General features: G+C 52.4%; 1 long non-coding RNA gene across 1 annotated transcript in view; it reads left to right on the top strand.

The window, feature by feature from the left end:
- Positions 1-1,200: 1,200 nt before the first annotated feature.
- Positions 1,201-22,846, top strand: part of LOC143695238 (uncharacterized) — a 38,429-nt gene continuing 16,783 nt past the window's right edge. Inside the window, exons 1-2 of the long non-coding RNA XR_013184321.1 lie at positions 1,201-1,376; positions 1,517-1,696. This is a non-coding gene — a long non-coding RNA (uncharacterized LOC143695238). The remainder of the gene's footprint in view (positions 1,377-1,516; positions 1,697-22,846) is intronic.

The raw sequence follows: 22,846 nt of genomic DNA, 5'->3' as shown, positions 1-22,846 counted from the left end.
GAAGTAGAGGAATATTTAAATGTATTCTCCACTGGGGTGGACTGGAAGCTGAATATGTGGGATTAGGGACTGAGTTCTAGCAGAGGGTCCATGGCTCAAGGATGGGGTGGTGAGAGCTTTCTGGTGTTTTTTTTATTCTTCCATCACCTACAGAATACCAGAAGGGCACGGGTAGAAGGAATTCTCAGTGCTGAGACAAAATCCCTCCTGAAGCATTTGTTGAGCGATGGAAATTGAACAGGTTTGCAAAGGTCATTGCAGCTTTATCAATTCTAATCTTAAATTTTTCCCGGAGTCAAAGTGGAAGGAGAAGGGGGCAGAGAAAGCCCCTGGCCCAAGGGCTGTGCCTGTAATTTTGTGATATGGTGCAGAGAGTGCAGCTCAGGCTGGGTGTGTGCATGTCCCAGGCTGGGTAAGGGATGACAGCTTGGCTGGGCTGGTGCAGCCCTGGAAGGAGCAGAGGTTCAGGAGAGAGGTGAGCAAACAGATCCATCCCCAGCAGTGCCAGGCTGTGGGGCTGGGGATGGCTCCTGCAGCTCACCAAGGTCCCTGGCAGTGCCAGGCAGGGCACCCTCAGCCTGCAGCAGCCTTTGCTGATGGTGAGCTGCCAGAGCTGCTGTGGCCAGGTGAGACAGAGCTTTGGGAAGGGCTCAGGGCCAGGACAGAGCCACGAGAGTCCCGTGGCCAGGGCAGGCTGGGGCACAGAGGGCACAGAGCCCCGGGGCAGGGTCCTGGCTGTGCCTCGGAGCTGCTCTGAGCACGGGGGCTGAGCCCTCCCAGGAACCCAGCTGAGCTTGGGCAGCAGCCACTGAAACACTCAGAATTTCTGCTCTCCCTCCCCAGTGCTGCTTCATCTCAAATATGCATCCCCCCCCACCCCGTGCTCTAATTAAAAACCAAATGAGAGGGAGAGAGGAGGAGGAAACCAATAATGCCAGTTACACATTTGGCTTAGAAAAAAGAAAAGCGCACTCTAATGTGTTTGAGGACAATAAGGAGGAAATGATTCACGCTTAATAAACCTCTTTGCTGTTAATCTCTGTTAACCTAAGGGTTCTGTTACTTTATTGGAAAGTCTTCTCACTTTCTGTTGTGTCATTGGAAAGAAAGAACTTCCATTATTGTTTTTTGCAGGGGTTATTTATTGAACCCTGGGAGCACTGGGGTGCTTGGAAACTGGGCAGCCTGGTTGCTGTTAAGGCAAGAACGTTCTGTCCCTGTGGTGCTCCTTGCCCTGGTCTGTGCAGCACTGGGAGGTGCCCAGGTGCTCACAGCTCCCAGGTGGGTTAAGGGAGGCTGCTGGGCTCACCTGCTTGTTAAGGGGATTGGGATCTGCTGCCAGAGGGACCCAGGCTCCTACACCTGAGGGGCTGAAGGTGAGTGTGTGCTGGAAGGTTCCAGAAGGGACCCCAGAGCTCAAGATCCTGCTGGCCCTGCCTGGGGAGGGGGAGTGCAGCGGGTGGATGTGATCAGCACGCGGTGTTTGAACCCCCTGTTCTTCCTGCATGATGCACAGGCTGTCACAGCTTTCTCATCCCGTGGAGCCGTGCCCAGAAATTGATGTTCTGCTGCTGTAATCGGAGAGGAGCGAGGGGCAGGGTGGATATTGCCGAGAATCCCTCACATTTAACGATTTCCTGTTCAGCTGCAGCATCTGGCACCCTGTCCCGTGTGCCTGGCCTTCAAACATCCAAAGGTTTGTGTCCTTGTCCTGCCCTCATGGTCTGTGGCAGGCAGTGCTGCCCCTGCTTTCCTGAAGCTGCTGTGTTGGCAGGGGCCGGGTGACTCCTGTCTGTGGCAGGGGCTCAGGGGGCACCTGTGCCACCCTGTCCTGTCCCTGTCCCTGTTGGTGACCCTCCCTGCCCTGTGGTGCTGCTCAGGTGGGCACAGGTGCCACCCTGTCCTGTCCCTGTCCCTGTTGGTGACCCTCCCTGCCCTGTGGTGCTGCTCAGGGGGCACAGCTGCCACCCTGTCCTCTCCCTGTCCCTGTTGGTGACTCTCCCTGCCCTGTGGTGCTGCTCAGGGGGCACAGGTGCCGTCCTGTCCCTGTCCTGTCCCTGTTGGTGACTCTCCCTGCCCTGTGGTGCTGCTCAGGTGGGCACAGGTGCCACCCTGTCCTGTCCCTGTTGGTGACCCTCCCTGCCCTGTGGTGCTGCTCAGGGGGCACAGGTGCCATCCTGTCCTGTCCCTGTCCCTGTTGGTGACTCTCCCTGCCCTGTGGTGCTGCTCAGGGGGCACAGGTGCCACCCTGTCCTTTCCCTGTCCCTGTTGGTGACCCTCCCTGCCCTGTGGTGCTGCTCAGGGGGCACAGCTGCCACCCTGTCCTCTCCCTGTCCCTGTTGGTGACTCTCCCTGCCCTGTGGTGCTGCCCAGGTGGCTGATTCCAGGTGAGGGAAGGTGGGAAATGAGGAGGAAGAGCAGCACCAGAGCTGGCAGGGGATGTATAAGAAGAGAAAAAAAATATATTTTTGGGCAAATGTAGTGTCAGGACCAGCATGTGACAGCAGCTGATGTGCCTCTGGCTCCTGAAGTGATTCCCAAGAATTGCTCTCCCTCAGGCTCAGCAGGGCTCCTCTTCCCTTCTGACCCTGCTGGAGCCAAGTGTTCAGAGCAAGCCAGCCCCCCAGTCTGGGGGCTCACAGGAGGTCACCCTTGATTTGATATCAAATCCTTCAAGGGAAATTTCCCCGTGGTTTTAATACATTGGGGGTTTAACTCCAGCAGGAGTTTTGTCTTATTATTTCTGTGGATCAAACCATGTTTCTGAAATCTTTTCATTTTCTTTCTGAGGGAAAAGCTATTTGAAAGTCAGAGCTGGATAAAAATTAAAGCATGAACATTGTCTGACTGGATTTTAAGTCCTTTATAAGATATTTAGAGTGAAACCAGTACAGCTGCACATCATTCCCTGCTAATGCAATCAATCCCCTCCTCTTGCAGTGTTGTTAGAGGCACATTTCTCTGGTTCTGGCCAGTGAATTTTGAAATACTGTTTGCATAAGTTTGCTGATTTCTCACTGTGTTTGTTTGACAATTATTTTGGTTATCTCAAAATCAGATTTTCAAATAAAGCAGTTTTCCCCCTCTGTGATTGCTGTGAAAATTACGCTTGGGAAATCAAAGCTTTCAGAGATCATTTTACTTTCATCTCTTGTTTTTGATGAGGTCCTAGCACATCAAAAAACCCCACTCAGAGCCGTCCATCCCTGCTCAGACATTTACTATAGCAGGAGGCCTTGATGGCCCAGGAGGAGCCAGAGCCCTCCCAGCCCAGCACTCACTGGAGCCTGGGATGAGAACCCAAAATGTGCCCGGGCTGGGGATGCTGGGCTGGGACAGGGCCCTCTGTGGGCACCTCTGGGCAGGGCCTGACTGAAACTGCACACAGAGACCCTGCAGGAGCAAATTTCCACAGGAACAACCCTGAGTGGAGAGGATTCAGTGCTGGGCTGCCAGCAGCCAGAGGTCACCAACCCTCTAAAGGCTTTCTGTAGCTGGGGGCATTAAATAATTCAGTAGGCTTTCCATCCAGCCTCATGGAAAATTTTCTCATGTGCTAAAAAATTCTCCAGACCACCACCAGTAACTGAAATGAAGAGAGAAACCCAGCCTGAGCACTAACACTATGCTGTGGCAAAAATGAATAAAAAAATTGCATGAAGGAGCAGCCCTCCTGGCAGAATATGACATTTAAATGTGTTTTCCTCCTACAATTTAAAATGCAGGAAGTGAGGAGATGCAAGAAGGCTCTCACTTGAGGTTCAAAGAGCTCTCATGTAAAGGATCAATAGATCCAGCACTGTATTTAGTGTCATGCTAAATGCTGGACCAGGCAATTATTTTGATTCATCACGGCGGTAAGTGAAGCATCAAAGTGTGACAGAAAATTCTTGTGTTTTCTTTTTTCTTATGTAACTGAAATATTTCATCTTTAGAGGCAGTTATGTTATGATTGCTCTCCTGCTCTTGGCAGCCATTGCCAATGGTTTGTTAATCCAGTGTGAGTTGTACCAGTCTGATCCAGGGGTACCTGTGCCATGGGGACCCTTCCCCACAGCAGCACCTGTGGCCTGTGAGGCACCTGACTGGGGGATGAGGGTGCAATACCACATTTGTATATTAGTTTCTTTTGAAGTAATTCAAATTCTGCTTAAAAATTCTGCAGAAAGTTCTTTAGGGCCCTGCAAACTCTGAGACTCATTTATACATTTTGGTACAAAAGCACCTTCCAGAGAGGTCTGTGTGTTTTGTTGCTGTGTGGCCAGAGGCGCCTCTGAGGCTGCTCATTGCCTGTTCTTAGCAACATTTCTGCCTGAAGTCCTTGTGCAGTCTCAGGCTACGATCCCACCTCAAGGACTGACCTGGCCTGCAGAGCAAGGCAGGCAGCTGGAGTCTGGATGGTACCAGTGGAAAGCACAGAATCTACATCAGATATAATGTATTATGAGTGAGATTTATAACAGGATTACAGGAAGCAGTTAGTTAAAGCTACTGGCAGTAAACAGGGATTAAAATATTTATCTAGCTAAAATATGAATAATGGAGTAATTCATGTAGTTATGCAAAGGAGCTGTGTGCTTTATACTGACAACAAATGGCACTCCTAATATCAGTAATATCAGTAATATTTCCCAATGTCCATGTATCAAAATCCTTCCACGCCTTTCCCTTGCAGCCCAGCTCCCCTGGTGTCTGTCAGTGCCTGAGGGGGATTTCCTGCAGCTGCAGCCACCCTGACAGGGCACAGAGTGCAGCTCTGCCTCCCTGGGACATCAACCCCTGCCCTCCTGCCCTCTGGAGGGTGTGGGATGGCAGCTACAGAGCAGCTGGCTGCTAATAGTAACTATAATAATAAAAGTGCTCCTGCATTCTGTATTGCTCTTCTTCTAGTTCAGCTCTGTGTGATCAGGGTTATTTTACAGGAAGGTCTGGTCTTTCTTTGGGGAAGTGGTTGAGATTTTAGACTTCCACAAGTCCTGTCTAATATTTAGAACTTTTTACACAGAATTCTTCTTTCTGGCCCAGATGCTGCTGCAGTATCCCTCCAGTTCAGCTGCTCTGACATGCACTCTGTAAAACTGTGAGTGAGTGTAAAGCAAACACTTTCTGCCTCCACAGAAATGTATTGGTGGCCATGAGCAGCCCCAGAGGTTTCACTTTTTACTTTTTCCATCTCCCCCTTGCCAGGAACAGCTTCCAGTAAGAAGCACATCTACAGGGATGCTCCCAGGTGTGCTGTGACATTTCACCCTGGACAGGTTGCAAGTTCCCCTGTTGTTGTAGCTCTGTAAAACTGAGCTCAACTCTGCCTGGACTGATAAAACCACCTGGTGGGAAAGCATCAGCTTCATCTGGAGGATCTGTGCTGTTCTCTGAAGGCCAAAGCACAGACCTGGGGCCAGCTTCATTCTGAGCCAACCTCACAGGTTCCAGCTGCCACCAGCACTCCCCAGCATCCTCTTCTTAATCTTCTGGGTGAGAAAAATATCATTCCTTGTTTAGGCCTAAGGAAGGAAAGCTCATTGGTTCGCTTGCTGCTCATTGCTTGCTGCTTTTACTCTCCAGTCAGCTTAAATGTTTAAAATATTCAGCAGAGAGGATTAAGCAGCACAGCTGGCCTTGATCCTGTGTCTGGCTGAATTCCCCAGGTGATCGGTCATGCTGCTCCCCGGTGTCTCCCAGCAGCTGCTTATTTCCTAAGCTGTCCTCTGCTGACAGTAATAAATTCAGCCCCTGGGGTGGTCCAGGGGATGGGCATTAACGATGGTCTTTGGGTGGCCAGCGCCTTTCCCTCCTGGGTCAGACCACCCCAGCACTCTGTGAGCTCTGCTGCTTTCTTTCTGCAACAGATTGGTCTCACTGCACTGCATCAACGCAAATTACTCAGTCAATTTTGGATTTGAACTCCATCATTTATGCATCACTTGTGAGTCTTATGTGAGCTGTGTTTTTGATTTTTGGTATGTGCAATGATTCATCCCCTCCTGGCACTCTGTGGGGCTGAAGTTTGCTCTTCCTCTCAAACGGTGCATCCCAAGTGGAGCTTCAGCCTTTGTGAGCCAGCACAGAGCTCATGAAAAATGATAATTTAAATAATACGAGCAGTGGCAATCAAAGAAAGTAAATACGGTATTAAAACAAGGCAAAAATGTGTGGTATTGGAAAACTGCTTCAGCTCAGGAGCTCAAAGCTGTGTGGTGGGACTCATGGAGGGGATCAGTGTGTGCAGCCAGGGACTGGCAGAGCAGCTGCTGAAGGATTGCCCGAAGGGTAAAGAGGCGTGAAACGACCTCATTTAACACCTTGGCTGCTAAAAGGGGAGGGAGCTCTTTCTATTGCTAAAGCCTTTCTGCTTTTTCTTCCAAGTACGGGGGGAAATATAGGGAGGAGAACTGGTGTTTATTGCACAGTTGTTTTGAGGAAAAAGCTGGTTTTATAAGGTATAAACAGGAAACAGAGCAGAAGTGAGTTGCAAACCCATGAGGTCCTCTCCCCTGGATTCAACCAAATGCCATTTTTCCTGGAAAGCAGAGCAGAGCCTCCCCATGTGCTCCCATCTGATTCTTTAGGGGCAGCAGTTCCCCCTGGTGTGAATTCCAGCGTGCCCAGTCATGCCCCAGGGATGCCCAGCCAGCATCCAGCTCTGGGGACAGGGAGAGGGGCTTTGGGTAGGAGGTGACTCCAGCAGAGACAGGCATTGCCTGGCAGAGCTGTGGCTGGCACGGGCACGGGCAGCAGCTCTGTGAGAAAGGAGAGAAGAGAGAAGAGTGTTCCTGCAGTTCCAGCCTGGTCTAGACCAGCCCCTCTCCGTGCCCTGGGGCTTCCCAGAGCCTCCTCAGGGCAGACCCAGCTCTCAAAAGTGTCCCCAAGCAGGCCCAGCAGTGACTCAGCAACGCAACACAGAGCCTGTCAGCAAGGACACCTTGTTCTCTAAGTACACTGTTTTTTCTTTTTTTCTTTAATATCTTCTAATTATGTTCTCATTGGTATTGATCCTGTGCTCTTTTAGAAGCCAGATTCATCCTTTGCTCTTAAGAAGCAGAAAAGCAAACACTTGGAGCCTGAGCTGCTCTGTGGTCCCCAGCCATGTCTGCTGGGCTCGTTTGCTGGCTGACAGCTGGTGTGGGACTCTTGATTGCATTTTTAGGGATGGCATTTTACAGTGTGTCAGAATCTCATGTCTGTCTCTTTTCCCTGCAAACCACTTGTGGACAGTTGGCCAAACGAAGGATTTATGTTTAAAATTTTTTTTTTTTTTTTAAGTTGTGAGATTCTGTTGCCAATTCTCCTGTCATTCTCCTGTCCTATTTACTGCTTGGACTTGAAAAGCATAACGATTTTTGAAGGCTTTGTTTTTAAACTCTGCTCTTGCTTTTCCTTTGTGGCTGCTTTGACAGACTCCTCTGATGTATATTTCAGTATAGGTTGATGTGAAGCTAATGAGAAGGCAGATGTTTATTTACAGAAATATGGGTTCCATTTGTAAAATTATTTCCTGGTAGGGAGAACATTGCTTTCCAATTACCTTACATTCTAGGAGGGCTTTTTTATAAATTTCTTTACAGCTTGGTTTTTAAACTGTATATTGCTACAGGCATATAAAACTGCCAGTAAACCCCAACACCACAACTTCAGCAATCATTCTAAAACACAAAAACATTCTAAGGTTATTTCAAGTCAAGAAACGGATTTACACATCATAAAAAAAGTGTATAAAATCACCACCAATTTACAACTCTGACTAATAAGTACTAAATAGAAAAAGATTAAGTTCATAAATTCTCAGACTTTGAGTTGTCTGGAGCCTGATTTTCATGAAGTAAAACTTTGTAAAATTGAGAACAAGAGAGCTTCTATCTTGCCTGCCATACAAGCCCCAATCCTTGTTATGTATACCCTGATTAGACTTTTGTCACTTCATCTTTTTGTTACTACCCTTGGCACCATGAAATCATTGTATAAATAGGAGCAGAGCCCCTCTGTGGTGTATGGCCACAAACGAGGGCTCTGTATCAAAGCCTGCCCACCCAAATCAAGCCCAGAATTCAGCTCTGTGTGTGCCTGTGACTGGCCCCAGCAGCTCCCTCTGCAAGGAAGAGATTCCCTCATCCTCCCTTTATCTCATGGCTGCTGATGTCTCCTCATCCTCCCTTTAGCTCATGGCTGCTGCTGTTTCCTCACCCTCCCTTTAGCTCATGGCTGCTGCTGTTTCCTCACCCTCCCATTGCTGCTCATGGCTGCTGATGTTCCCTCATCCTCCCTTTATCTCATGGCTGCTGATGTCTCCTCATCCTCCCATTGCTGCTCATGGCTGCTGATGTCTCCTCACCCTTTGCTGCTCATGGCTGCTGCTGTTTCCTCACCCTCCCATTGCTGCTCATGGCTGCTGCTGTTTCCTCACCCTCCCATTGCTGCTCATGGCTGCTGCTGTTTCCTCACCCTCCCTTTAGCTCATGGCTGCTGCTGTTTCCTCACCCTTTGCTGCTCATGGCTGCTGCTGTTTCCTCGCCCTCCCTTTATCTCATGGCTGCTCCTGCTCTAGCTGTGCTGGGTCCAGTGGGCTCAGTCCCATGGAGCAATCTGCTCTTATCTTACTGGGCCCAGGCTCATGCAGAGCCAGTTGTGTTCTCACACTTGTTTGTGGAGCACTAAATCCCTTGAGGTTGTTTCCATTGCTGTTTCCTCCCTTTCCCCTGGACTTCCAAAGCTGAGCTCCTCTGGCCCACTGAAGGCTGCAAAGGGGGGATCCTAGCAGATGCTGGGGGACCCTTCAACTCCCAGGGCTGCCTGCGACGGCAGAGCAAAATTACAGCCATTATCTCCAAACCTGCACTTCTGCAGCTGTCCCCTAAATGTTGGAATCCCCTTTGATGAAAGGGGGAAAATAAGTATTCTTGGTAACCAGTGTGCCCTCTCAAAGAACTTACTGGCACAGCAGTTGGTGGAACTTGGCTGTGTTCTTGTAAAAGACTAAAGGAAATATGTTATTTTAATTTTTGATTCACTTTGAATGAGTTTTATGCAGTCCCATTACCTTGTCTTCAGGGAACTGGTTTCTGAGACTTCACTTGTTTACTTCTGGAATCAATTTTATAAGGCTTGGTCTCTTCAATGCTTTTGAGGAAAATCCCTTTTCTCTCTCTTTTGTATAAGATGAAAAACTATTTCCCTCTTTTACTGAGAGAAAAATCACCATCCTGAGTTGTACTGTGTGACTCTGGTGGGAGAGGAGTATTTTTAGCCAATCAGGACTGGAGATGTGACTTAGGAATGTGTGTAAAAGTGTGTGAGTGAAGATCAGAGCCAACCCCAGCAGAGCTGCAGCCCCCAGAGCTCAGCTCCCACCTCTGCACCCGGGGCAGGAGAGCTGCCCCACCCAGGTGCAGCCTGGCAAGGGCTCCTGCAGCCTCACAGCTGCCCAGGAGGGCTGAAGGAGAGCAGCACCTGCCCTGCTGCCTCCCAGGGCAGGCCTGGGTGTGGCTGGGGGCACGCTGGTGCTGGGGGGGTCTGTGTGTGTGTTTGGGGGCACACTGGTGCTGGGGTCTGTGTGTGTGTGTCTGGGGGCACACTGGTGCTGGGGTCTCTGTTTGGGGGGCACACTGAAACTGAGGTTTCTGTGTGTGTGCCTGGGGGCACACTGATACTGAGGTCTGTGTGTGTTTGGGGGGCACACTGGTGCTCAGGTCTCTGTGTGTGTGTCTGGGGGCACACTGGTGCTGGGGTCTGTGTGTGTGCCTGGGGGCACACTGGTGCTGGGGTCTGTGTGTGTCTGGGGGCACACTGGTGCTCAGGTCTGTGTGTGTGTTTGGGGGGCACACTGACGCTGAGGTCTCTGTTTGGGGGGCACACTGGTGCTCAGGTCTTTCTTTGGGGGGCACAGTGATGCTGAGGTCTGTGTTTGGGGGGCACAGTGATGCTCAGGTCTGTGTGTGTGTGTTTGGGGGGCACACTGATGCTGAGGTCTGTGTGTGTGTTTGGGGGGCACACTGATGCTGAGGTCTCTGTTTTGGGGGCACACTGATGCTGAGGAGCTCAGCCCTACCTGTGAGGGTTCCCAGTCTGGCAGCAGCCTGGGCTCACTGGGTGCATGCAGGGCTGGTGCCAGACTGGAACCCAGGGCTGCTGCATTCATGGGGCCTGTCCTTCTCAGCCTCTTCCACAGCCTCAGCTCAGCAGTGCTGTTGCTTTAGGCTGTCATAATTTGATTAAACCCTGATTTGTCTGGAAAGGTGAGTCACCTGTAATCAGCACATTAAATGAAAGACCTCTGCGATTTCCTACTGCAAAATAATCTCAAATTCAATAAAGTTTAATTCCACATTTACAAGCCCTGATGCTTTCAGCTCTCTAATCACTGTTTCCTGCCAAGCACGAAAGTCTTTTCATTTCCTGGAGTGTGAGCACAAACAACTGTGTGAGAGCTGCAGGCTGAGGGCTGAGCTGCTGTGTGCAGGACCCTGCACATTCAGAGACCACCTCACCTCAGCAGGAACCCAGGATTTTCATGTTTCCAAGACATTTTATGGAATAACACTGCTAGCAAGCATCTTGTCAGTCTGTTGATGTCCAGAGAGATTGGAGCAGGCAGTAGGTGAAGTAAGTCAGCATCCACCAAGTTTCCAGACTCTGGTGGTCTGTGTTGGGTGGTGTCCAGGTAGAATGGACAGGAATTTGGGTTCTGGAATCATTCCAGCCCTTAGGGAGCTCTGGGGAATGTGCTGCCCTATCAGATCACAGGGCTCCCCTGTCACTGAGAGGTTTGTCCCCACGAGGAGCCTCATGGTGAGGGCAGGGACAAGAAGAGCTGCCGACCATCTCACCCTTTTTGGTCTCATGTGCCTAGAGCCAGTGAGCCAGGGAAGCAGATGGGAACTGCTGAGCTTTGGGGGGCTTTTCTGTGTGGGCAGGATCTGGGTGGGGGCCAGGGTGGTCTCCTGAGTGACTCAACAAAAAGTAAAAAGAGCAGCAAGGTCATTTCACGAGCAGATTCCCTCAAGAATGACTTTGTTATACACCTCTGTAGTTTGAGAACATCAGCCAGACAGTGAATGAGCTCCTTGGAGAGCAAGGGTTTGCTGTGTGATTTCTGTGGCAGTCTGAAGCACACTGACGGTGGTTCTGAGGAGGGGAATAGGCCAGAAGAGGACCCAAGGGCTCTGGCTGTGCAGGGTCCCTCCAGTCTGATTCACACTGGCAGAGACAAGGCTCAGGCACTGGGAGCTGTGCAGGAAGAGCAGGAGATGCCTCTGTGGGAGCTGCTCTCTCCCTTTGTTGTGTAGCTCAACACTGTCATGTTTGAGGAGCTTTTGTGGGGAGGAAGGCTGAGAAAGAGATTGGGCTGTCAGCTAAGGATTGATGCTGCTTGTGTGTACTCACTGACATGCAGCAGTGTTGCCTCCAGAGATATTCCTAGAGCTGGAAAGTCCAGCACTTAAAGGCTTTGTGGAACAATGGCTTCCTATAAAGACAGAGAGGCAACTTTTATCTCAAGCATGCTTGAGATTTTTTTCCACTTGGCACATGCAGAGTCCATTAGACTCAAAGTGATCCAAAGATAATGATAGGAGCACAAGAAAAAAAGGAAATGGAGGGAAGTGCTTTTAACTCCAGCGATCTGAAGTGTCAAAGATAAATAATACATAGATTGGCATTGCTTTCTGAAGGTACCACCGAGCCTGATGGAGATTTCAGTGCTGAGAAATCACGTGTGCCCCACGGAGGAGCCAGGTCAGGGGTGCCAGAGCTGAGCTGGGGCAGCTCCTCTGTCTGTGCTCCTCTGATGGCAGCAGGCTCCTGCAGCACCCTCGTTTGTCAGGTGCTGTGTCAGTCCTGGTTAATCAGCTCCTTGTGAGAGTTTACAGGGAATTTACAGGGAATTTACAGGGAATTTACAGGGAATTTACAGAGTCTGCTCGCGCAGCAGTGGGGAGGGAGGGGAGGGGAGGGTTCCCTTTGTGAGGCTGGGCTCTCCGTGCTGGGCAAGCGGAGCAGCTTGGAAGGGAGGGCAGCGCTTTCCCTGGAGGCTCTCCCCAGATGGGATAACGCGATCCTGTGGGACTCCCCCTGTGCCTGCTGGCAGCCACTGCTCTGGGGGTGGGTGACTGAACCTAGAGCAGACAGGGGCACCTGTGGGGCCCAGGGGGATGGCACCAGGGACCCCTGGCACCAGGGCCATGGAGGAGAGAGGGGGAGAGGGTTAATGGAGTAGAAGGTCCCTGGGGCCAGTCTGTGGCAGAGGGGAAGGGGAGCACCAGAGAGGGTGAGAGATGGGGAGCAGGAGCCCAGGATGGAGCCCAGGATGGAGCCCAGGGCAGCCAGGGACAGAGGAGCTCTGCGCTGGCCACAGGGGTCACCTCTTTCACCTGGACCTGCTCCCCACAGCCCAGCCCATTCCCAGGGCAGAGCCCTGGGTGCCAGGGGAGCAGCTCCAGCTGCTGGGCAGGGCCAGAGGGGTTTGGGGGAGTCTCCTGCACTGAACTTGCTCCAGCAAGGGTTGATGGGCTGCACAGAGCCCTGCTGCCACAGCCTCATCCATATTCATAGCATGAGAGCTTTGCACTCACCAAAAATTGGATTGCCTGGCTTCCCAACCTTTAATAGACACAGTGTGTGGCTCTGTGTGGTTCTAACAAGGCAGATAACACACACCCTGCAAGCTGGTGGCAGTCTTATATTGATTTTGAGTAATTCTGGTTTCTGTCTTTTGACCAACTATCACTTTCTGTTGTGATAATTAAAGTGCATTTTCACAGTGTGGCAGGAAGCCCTGATTTTCTGTGTGCAATACACTGAGTTCCCACATCACAAGGGGAACTAGTGGGAAATCCATAATTGCAGGGCTTTGGCAACCTTTAAATATTTCCATGGTTACTGAGGGGAAGGAGTTTCCCATTGGTTGGTGCAGTAATTATTTCAGTGACAAGGATGAACATGATTTTTGAAGTTGTTTGGTAGAGTGTTATTTGGATTTAACTTAATTTTGTAGCTCTTAGAGTACAATTTCCATATGAGCTGTTTGTTGTTTTCCATTAATGAGAAGCATTAAAACTCTGGCTAATTGTGCCAGTGGAATGATGTGGAAAACTTTACCACTGGTGCTTTTGCACCACTCTCAAGTGAATGAGGAAAGCCATATTCTGGTGACCCTTTGCCTTCACTGTGGTTTGTGTCTGGATTTCTTGTCAATACTAAAAATTGTGTTTTTACTGATAAAAAAAATCAAGTTTTTACTGATAAAAAAAATGAAAGGAAAAATCAAAGTTGTAACAAAAAGCTGATGAATTTATGCCTTGGGTGCATCCACGTGAAAATGAATGTGCTGAGATCCCACGTGGGCCAGCTCTGAGCAGCTGGGGCCTGGCTGGTTTTGGGGTGTCTCCATCATGTTCCCCACAGTCAGGAGGGGACAGAAATTGCCTGTGGAGAGGCTGGAGGGGGAATGGCAGGGCTCTGGGGGGCTGCTGAGACTTCCCTTCTAGAACGTTCCCTTGAACAAAGGAGGCCAGCACTCGCTGAATAAGTGCCTTATGAAATACTGCTCACCTCTGCAGCAGCAAGGACATGACAGTAATTCTGGAGAGAGCCCAGCCTGTGCTGCTCTGAGGCTCTTGTGCAGGGGCTGTGAAATGATGCCAGCTCCTGGAGCCTGCTTTCCTCGTGTGCTTGTTCCTGACTGCTCCTGTTCTCCTCAAAGAGCGGCTGCACAGGCCAGCGTGGGTGTCCCAGTGCCAGGGGACTCCCTGGGCCATTTCCCACTTGGCCTGACAGTCACTGCAGGTAAAGATTTACAGCTCAGCACTTGTGCCAGTTTTTGGGCCCATTATAAGTCCAACCCAGCTTGATGAACAAACCTCCAAATTTGTATTATACAATGAGTCTCAGCATGTTTGTTTTCTCTAGGGAAGTAAAGACAAGTATTAATGTCAGACTGGATTTGAGCTGAAAGCATCACACAGGAGTTGTTTTATGGGGTAGTACTCTGGGTTGTTTGGGTTTTTTCTTTTTTTTGTTCCCACCCCCTCCTACTGACTACCCACAGCCCCAAATTAGGACAGCTAGAAATTTTCTGGTTGAAAAAGCTCAAATAGTGTTACCTTTCCTGTGTCTCTGTGCTAATGCCGAGCGCTCATGGATTGAAGCAAGGCTTGAGGCACAAACCTGGGGCAGTTCACACCGTGGCAGCTGCAGACAAAGAGGCAGACTGCGTGCTGAAAGCGTGCCAGGTTTAGCCAGGATGCAGCCCAGGGGCACAGTTTGTTCATTTTCGGGGGCTGTGTGTGCAGATTGATTTATTTTTAATTGGGGCAGCTCCTGCTGCCAAGGGTTAAAGCCTTCACAGGTTCATGGCCCACTCAGGAGCGTGCTGTTGTGGACTGAGGGGCCAAATGCTGCACTGCACTGACCAGGCCCATCTTCTCCTCCCAGGGGCTGCACCCATGCTGAGTGCACCTGGACTTCAGTGTGGGTGTGAAACAAAGCCTGCTGTGGGCATGGCAGCATTCCCGGGGTTGTGATCAGCTTTACAACGGCCCTCAGGTAAACCAGCGAGGTGAGATGGTGTGCCTGCACAGGGGAGAGCAGCTCAGCTCAGCTCAGCCCAGCCCAGGGCTCACTCCTCAGGTAAACCAGCGAGGTGAGATGGTGTGCCTGCACAGGGGAGAGCAGCTCAGCTCAGCTCAGCCCAGCCCAGCCCAGCCCAGCCCAGTGCTCTCTCCTCAGGTAAACCAGCGAGGTGAGATGCTGTGCTTGCACAGGTGTTTCAGGTGAGGAGGATGAGAGCCCCCGCGGGTGTTTCAGGTGAGGAGGATGAGAGCCCCCGCGGGTGTTTCAGGTGAGGAGGATGAGAGCCCCCGCGGGTGTTTCAGGTGAGGAGGATGAGAGCCCCCGCGGGTGTTTCAGGTGAGGAGGATGAGAGCCCCCGCGGGTGTTTCAGGTGAGGAGGATGAGAGCCCCCGCGGGTGTTTCAGGTGTGTTCCACATGGGGAGCAGTGTCCCAGCCGCTGCTGGAGCTCCCTTGGCGCTGCTGCTGGTTCCGCTGGGAGCGTCCCGGGGGCGGCGGCGGCTCCGGGCCGGGCAGTGCTGCCCTGGCAATGCGGTACGAGCGCGTCCCCGAGCGGGGCTGCCCGAGAGCCGCCCCGGAGCGCGGCTGCAGGCGCTGTTAGAGTGCCCGGCACGGGGGGAGCCGGGCTGGAGCTCACCCGCGGGGCTGGCACCGAGACCCGGCCCCGAGGGCGTGCCGGGCCATACCCAGGCTTCGGGCACAGCCCCCAGGGCACAGCCCGGCTGGCACAGCCCCCAGGGCACAGCCCCCAGGGCACAGCCCCAGGGCACAGCCCGGCTGGCACAGCCCCCAGGGCACAGCCCCAGGGCACAGCCCCCGGGCACAGCCCGGCTGGCACAGCCCGCGGGGCACAGCCCCAGGGCACAGCCCGGCTGGCACAGCCCGCGGGGCACAGCCCCAGGGCACAGCCCGGCTGGCACAGCCCGGTTGGCACAGCCCCCAGGACACAGCCCCCAGGGCACAGCCCCAGGGCACAGCCCGGCTGGCACAGCCCGGTTGGCACAGCCCCCGGGGCACAGCCCTCAGGGCACAGCCCGGCTGGCACAGCCCGCGGGGCACAGCCCGGCTGGCCGAGCCCCAGGGGCACAGCCCGGCTGGCACAGCCCCTGGGCACAGCCCCAGGGCACAGCCCCTGGGCACAGCCTGGCTGGCACAGCCCCCAGGGCACAGCCCGGCTGGCACAGCCCCCAGGGCACAGCCCCAGGGGCACAGCCCGGCTGGCACAGCCCCCAGGGCACAGCCCGGCTGGCACAGCCCCCGGGGCACAGCCCCTGGGCACAGCCCCAGGGCACAGCCCCTGGGCACAGCCCCCAGTGCCAGCTGCAGGAGCCAGCCCAGCCCCTGGCACGGCTCTGCTGCTCGCTGAAGGCAGCGGCTTTGAGGTCAGTGGTTAGTTTGTGAGAGATGGTGACAAATGCATTTTCCCCCTGCTTTTCCTAGACCTAAAAGTGTCCTTCAGGTCTGAATGTTTCAGCAATGCCTTGAGGAGAGGGGTTTCTGTGAACACCAGTACGTTTTTCTTTTATCTTTATATATTCCATGTGCCATCGAGGTTGAGAAATCAGTATTGCTGGCAGGGAGAGCTGAGGCAGCGCTGTGGCTGCCTGGCTCTCAGAGCAGCTCCTGGGGGAGTGGGTGTTTTTCCCCAGCCTGGCTCAGGCACGACACTGCAAAATTTGTGCCAGCCCAGCTCAAACAGGCTGGTGTGCATGGGATTGGAATATCAATAAAGGCTGAAGTGGACTCAATGATTCCAGGGCATTGTAGCAAGAAAACATTGTATTTTCTGGAGGCTGAACTGTAGCCGTTCCATTCAGAAACACTTTAAAGCAGGGTTGCAGTATTATTCTGTGTTACTAGGTGACCGCTTTGTTGTCATAAACTGGACTTTGCCTGCAACAGTGGGACACGTTCTGGGTACTGACTTAATCCCAGGAAGAAAACGAATCCATTTCAGGAAGCAAAGTGTTGCTTCCATTGTGTGCTCCAAGTCATCATTGCGTTGCTCAGTGTGAGGATCTGAGCCTGCCTGTGTGATTTCAGTGACTAAGATGGCTTTCTATTGCCACTGCTGTCAGCAGTTCCAGTTTTCATCCAACAGCTACTTGGTGGTTGGGGAATTTAGCACGCACGTTGTCATGCTGGGTGCAAACTTCCACCTCCATGCACAGCTGAATGCAGAAAGCTCACTCTGCCCTCCCAGGCCGTCTGTGTGCCACCTCAGAGAGCAGAAGGTAAAGGACACCAGGGCTAGACCCAGCCTGAAGCTGGGAGGGGAGCAGTTCTGTGGGATCCTGGAGAGCTCACTCGGGCACTGGGACAGCCCCCTTTGCCTGGCCTTTGTTTCCAGGCTGGCTTGGAGGCAATCCCTGGCTGTGGCTCTTTCTAGAGGGAGGAATTGTTTCCTGTGCACGTGGAGAGGAATTCTGGGCATGTGGCCATGCTTTACTCCCTCCTGATGCTGCTGTGAGATTTCTGGGCTGCACACAGCACCCCCAGAGCAGCTGAGAGGGGGAGGTCTCCTCATTGATCCCCTCACTGCTGCACAAATGCAGCTTCAGGGACATCTCCCTGCAGCTGTGCCCTCGGTGGAGGTTTATTTATTTCAAGGTTTATCTCGGCATCCTTCAGGAAATGCCACAGCACTGGTTCTGTTTAGAAGAGAAGCCCCTGGGTTTGGGTGCTGGCCAGCAGAGCAGGGGTTGTGCAGCAGCAGCAGGACAGTGCCCCGTGGCACAGAGGGGCTCTGGAGGGGCACCTCTGTGCCCAGGGGCTTTTCTGCCCTGCTGCCAGGGCCGGCTGGCACACGGGGCTGTCACAGAGGGGTCCCCAAAGCCAAGAGCCCATTCCTCTCACAGCCCTGCTGCTTTGTCCAGCAAACAGCCCGAGGCTGTGGTGGATGTTTCCAGGTGGGTGTACCTGAGAGCAAAGTTTGACTCAAAATTCTCAGCCTCCAATGAGAACCCTGCAAGAGAAGGAGGACAAATAGAGATAACTTTAGCTTGGCTTCAGAAAATGGGGGCTTTTTTATAGAGACAAGAATGTATTTCAGATTTGTTGTTGCACAAAGTTGAGTTTTGTTTGGAAAAGGCTATGTGGCAAATTGTGTGATTATATTAAGCTCACAGGGGGTGACTCACTGGCATAAATTATTTCCAGGAAACAAATGGAAGGAAGGGTAATGATATGTTGTTTCTGCTCCCATGGAATAAAGGAATAACCTTTCTGCCTGGGGGTACTTTTAGAAAAGCAGATAAAACCTGGAGTCAAAACCATTAAAATCAGTAAGTCCTGTCTTTAATGTTTCCTTCAAATTTCTATGCTGCAGCTTCCGAAGAAGAGGCTGAGAATCAAATTACTTCCAGCCACAGAGACTGGAAGCCTATTTTCAGTCATCCAAAATGTTTTCTGTGCACCTCTGCTGGGGAAGTGCCCAAATATCTGAGTCCTTGTGGGAGGAAGCTGCTTGAGCAGGTGAAGTAAGAGGACTGGGAACAGTCATTGTCCCTTGGGATGCAAATTTCCAGGCTCTTTCTCCATCAGCCACTGGATGGGGTGAAGAATGACATTTGGGAAAAGCTGAAGGAACTGCTCTGGTTGTGGACTATCACTTCTGCTAAGACTTAAAAAAATATATAATAATTTGAAATCACTCACTTATCAAAGAAAAAATAATTCATATTTGCAGATCTCTTTGCCACACAGAAATATTTTATAACAAACATATGAGGAGTCATTACAACTTGTCCTTCCTCAAATAAGATTAGAAGTAATTTACAACCCCAGCAAGTCCTGGTGATAGAGGAGACATAATTTTTAAAGCTTAGTATTTCTGGTTTGGAACAGTTACAAAACCTTGTGTTATAGAGGATGATGTGATTGTTTTTCATGTGGCAACACCATTTAATTAAGATTTAAGCAGATGGTTAACAGGAATAGTATTGTAGGCTTCATCAAAGTAAAATCTAAAGGGCACAATAATATTTCCACTTCAAAGTGGTTTGTTTTGATTTCCACCAATAAATAAATTAATTTCACGTGTCAGAGGAAAGCATTCTCACAGTAGTTACTGTATTACTCCTTGTGTAGTGAAGTGTGCTCGCAGAGCAGGGATTTGATTTGTAACCCCAGCACAGACACAAGTCCACCAAATGAGCAGAGTGTTTGATTTCTGAGACGTAGTGGCAGCCACTGAGAGTGAAACAGCCCAACAAGCTGGTTTTGGGAGCAGCGTGGGCACAAGGGAGTGGACAGGCAGTGTGCAGCCCCTCTGCTGCCCTGGCAGTGCCCAGCAGAGCCAGAGGGCACTCAGGACATGAGGAAAGGCACAGAGGCAATCTCTCCTCTCCCTCCATGCAGGGAAGCAAAGGGAGCATGGGACTGAGCCCAAGAGCAGGACTGGCACTGTGGGAGCAGCTGCCACCCACAGCCCTGCCCTGCCCTGCCCTGCCCTGCCCTGCCCTGCCCTGCTGCAGACCCCAGGAGCAGGAGAGGGAGCGCAGCCTTTTCTGTGCATGGGGCTCATTTCCTTTCCTCTACAACTCAGGTCTGCAGAAGAGGCGCCATCACAACCCCCATCAAACCTCTCCCAGCCAGAAAGGAGAAAGCACAATATCTAAATCAAACTGAAATGAAATTTCAGGACTTCTTAGGGCAAAGCATGACTCTGATAAGCAAAGTTGCCTGTGCAGGGGGAATAGCTGTGCTGCCCCCAGGCTCCTCCAGAGGAGGTGAGAGCAGCCCTGCAGAGATAAGTGCCCTATTTCTGGGCATGGCTCAGCAGCAGGGCTGCCCTGCAGCCCCAGCAGAGGATTTCCAGGAAGGAAAGGTCAGGAGGATAAAGCAGAGCTGTCACTCTCTCCGTGTGTTCTGCCCTCTTCACACTCCTGTGCAGGGCAAGAGCCAAGCCAAGTTCAAGAGGTGCCTTGCTCCAGCAGGGATGCACTGGGAAATTGGGCTGGGATTCATCCTGTCCAGCTTTAGTCAAAAGCTCATTTCCTTGGCACTGCAGGAGTAAATCAGCAATTCTGGGGGGCCATGCAGCCCCTGCCTCCCCCCTGGGCTGCCACGGGAGCCTGAGCAGCTCTGCTGAGCCCTGGTGCTGCTCATGGGGACCCTGTGGGCAGCGCTGGTCTGGGATGTGCCCCAGCAGCTCCTGGGCTCCCTGGGGAGGCTGGCAGGGCTCCCTGCCCGTCCTGCAGCCCCTGCTGGCCCTGCCACAGCGCTGCTGGCTGCTCTGGGGCTCTGCTGGGCCCATGGAACATTCCAGACCAGCGCTGCCCACAGCAGCTCCTGCCTGGGCCAGCTCTGGGAGCCCTGGAGCTGGAGCTGCTGTCCCAGGGCTGCACCAGGGGTGGGTGAGGAGCTGCCAGCAGCAGCACAGGGCTGGGAACACCAGGCAGCCTCCAGGAGAAGCCTCTGAAATAGAAGAGCAGACACAAACAGCTCTTGAGACATCCCATTCATAACCAGCACACGCACAAGACAGGAAGGTGTTCCTTGTCCAACACCTAATGCCATTAAACTTTACCCTGGCAAATATCAGAGCTGCTGGGAGCAAACTCATCCCTTTCTGCAAACACAAACTCCTGCTTTAAAGGGATAATTTCCCTAAACATTCAAGTGACAGGTTTGGGAGGTGCAATTAGAAAACCCTGGCAGACTTAAAAGGAAATTTTTTCACCCACAAAGATGCAAGTGTGGAAGGTGCTCCATTGTCCTGAGGTTCAATGTGTTTAGTGGTTTTGTTGTCTAAAGTGATAATCAGACCATGTTGAGTTTAACAGAAGTCAGAAGAAAGATGAACAGTATCTAATCTGACCTCAGTCTCTCTTGCTTAACTTTTCTTAGGGTAGCTGGCAGTGCAATTTTCTTTTTTTGTTTGGTATTTTATCCCAACAGAGTTGTCACCTCTCCCCCTGTCCTTCTCCACCCCTCACTCTCTCCTTGCCTGTTCTTCCCCCTCTGATTTCCCATTTTCACTCCTTGCAGAAGAGGTGACTCACAGGATCCTGGTGGTATCAGCATCTCCAAAGTGTTTAACAGCAGGAGCAACTTGAACATGGCAGGAAAGTTAAAAGCTGATGAAAGCATAATTTAACATAATATTAACAGGCCAGATTCTCCACTGATACAAAGTGAGGAGAAAATGAAATTGCACTGGTTTTCACCATCTACAGCGAGGCACAGTGTGGATCTCTGGTTAAAAGTACCTTGTGTGGTTATAATTTCACACTCTAAGTTGTCTGGAAGACAGGGAATTAAGCAACAAGGCTAAGCATTTTCCAGAAATAGAGGCATCAGTGGGAGTTGCAACAGGGTTTGGTATGTAATTACTCTGCTGCCTGGGGTGCCAGGTTCATCCATAGCAGGAAGGCTTTTCCTTTGTGCTGGAGCATGCCAAGCAGAGCAGGTCCTGCATTTGGCACTAATTGCCTGAGCCTGCAGCTGTGGAGGGGTGCAGAGGGAGGGGGGCTCTGGGCTGGCCCCTCTCCTGTCCTGGGGCACCAGGAACGGGCCCTGGGCCGAGCCCCAGCCCTGCCCTGGCAGCAGCACAGCACCAGGGCTGCTCTGGCCAAACCCCTTTGGGGGAGGCTGTGTGCTTGGGGAGCAGCCCCCAAATGGGACTGGGCTGCCAGAGAGGCAGCAGGGCTGAATGTGCGGAGAAAATCCACACAGGAGCCATGGAAAAGCAGAGAAAGAGCTGCTGAGGTGGTTCTGTGCAGCTGGGCTGGGGCTCAGGCAGTGGGAAGGGGAAGGTGCTGCAGGAGGGCAGCAGGAGCACTGGCCATGGGCTTGAGGGGGCCCTGTAGGCCCTGCAGGTGCCTTGGTGGCCTTCAGTAGGGCAGGCAGCCCCCTCAGCTCGGGTCATAGCTCCACTGTGGGTGTGGGTGACTCACGGGTAGCTGGCTGTTCAGTTCTGTGATTTACAGCCAGCTGAGGAGCTCTGCCCATGGTGTCCAGAGGGGCTCCCTGGGTGTCCAGAGGGGTTCTCTGGGTGTTCAGGGCTCTCCCTGTGTGTGCAGTGAGGCTCCCTGGATGTGCAGGGCTCTCCCTGCATGTCCTGGGCTCTCCCTGTGTGTCCTGGGCTCTCCCTGTGTGTCCTGGGCTCTCCCTGTGTGTGCAGTGAGGCTCCATGGGTGTCCTGGGCTCTCCCTGTGTGTGCAGTGAGGCTCCATGAGTGTCCTGAGCGCTCCCTGTGTGTCCTGGGCTCTCCCTGCGTGTCCTGGGCTCTCCCCGTGTGTGCAGTGAGGCTCCATGGGTGTCCTGGGCTCTCCCTGAGTGTCCAGAGGGGCTCCCTGTGTGTCCTGGGCTCTCCCTGAGTGTCCAGAGCTCTCCCTGTGTGTGCAGTGAGGCTCCATGGGTGTCCTGGGCTCTCTCTGTGTGTCCTGGGCTCTCCCAGCCTGCCCAGCCAGTCCCATCCCTGTGTCCTGGGCAGGGCTGGCTCTCCAGCAATGCCAGCATCAGGGGCAGCACATTCCCCTGCCCCGTGCAGGGGTTTGGGAGCCTGAGCTCTCTCACCAGGGGCTCTGTGCCAGGCAGTGCCAGCACGGGGGGCTCTGGGGAGTGCTGACTCACAGCATTTACATCACTGCTGGTGCAGTCATGAAAAACATTCCAGAACCTTCCCTCTGGGGCACCTCTCATTTTAGGCTGCATAAATCCTCCTCACAGGTTTGCAATAAGACTTTGGTTAACTTTTTGCAGGTGATTTAAATTGTGTGTCTGACAAGATTCCCTGTGCCATGTTTCCCTTGATGCTGGAATGTCCTTTGGCATTCAATAAAAACCCAGAGTGCTTATGTTAATTTGATTTTTGCAATCAAGCCACCTTAAATTGCATTTATTCCTGTGTGGTGAGTCATGCTGTAATGATCTGATTTGTAGATCAGGTCCAGCTTCTGCAGGGCATTGTGCAAACATGAGACAATTTCCTCCTCGCCAATGGTGGAGGGGGGCCCTGCAGGCCAGGCAGGGGCAGGGAGGGCAGGGGGCTGCTGGGGAGGGTCAGAGCACTGGAGACCCCTCCTGCAGTGCCCTTGGGCAGAAATGGCACCCAGGGGGGGCTCCCTGTGCTGGGCCTGGACTGCTGTCCCTGGGCAGGCACAGGGAGTTGCTCTCTGCCCCGGTGTGATCTGCACTTGGAGAAACTTTTCCTCTTTTCTCTGCTGACCTGGGCCCTGCCAGCCCTGCCCTTCCTTCCTGCTGCCCAGGCTCCCATCTCCAGGCACAGATCCCAGGCTTTGCTCCTTCAGGGACCCTTGGCATTTGTTTCAAGTCACATTG

Source organism: Agelaius phoeniceus, chromosome 14 (assembly GCF_051311805.1).
Source record: "Agelaius phoeniceus isolate bAgePho1 chromosome 14, bAgePho1.hap1, whole genome shotgun sequence".
Classification (NCBI taxonomy): Eukaryota; Metazoa; Chordata; class Aves; order Passeriformes; family Icteridae; genus Agelaius; species Agelaius phoeniceus.
Note: the sequence above shows the minus strand (reverse complement) of the source record. Positions and strands in the feature narration are given on the sequence as shown.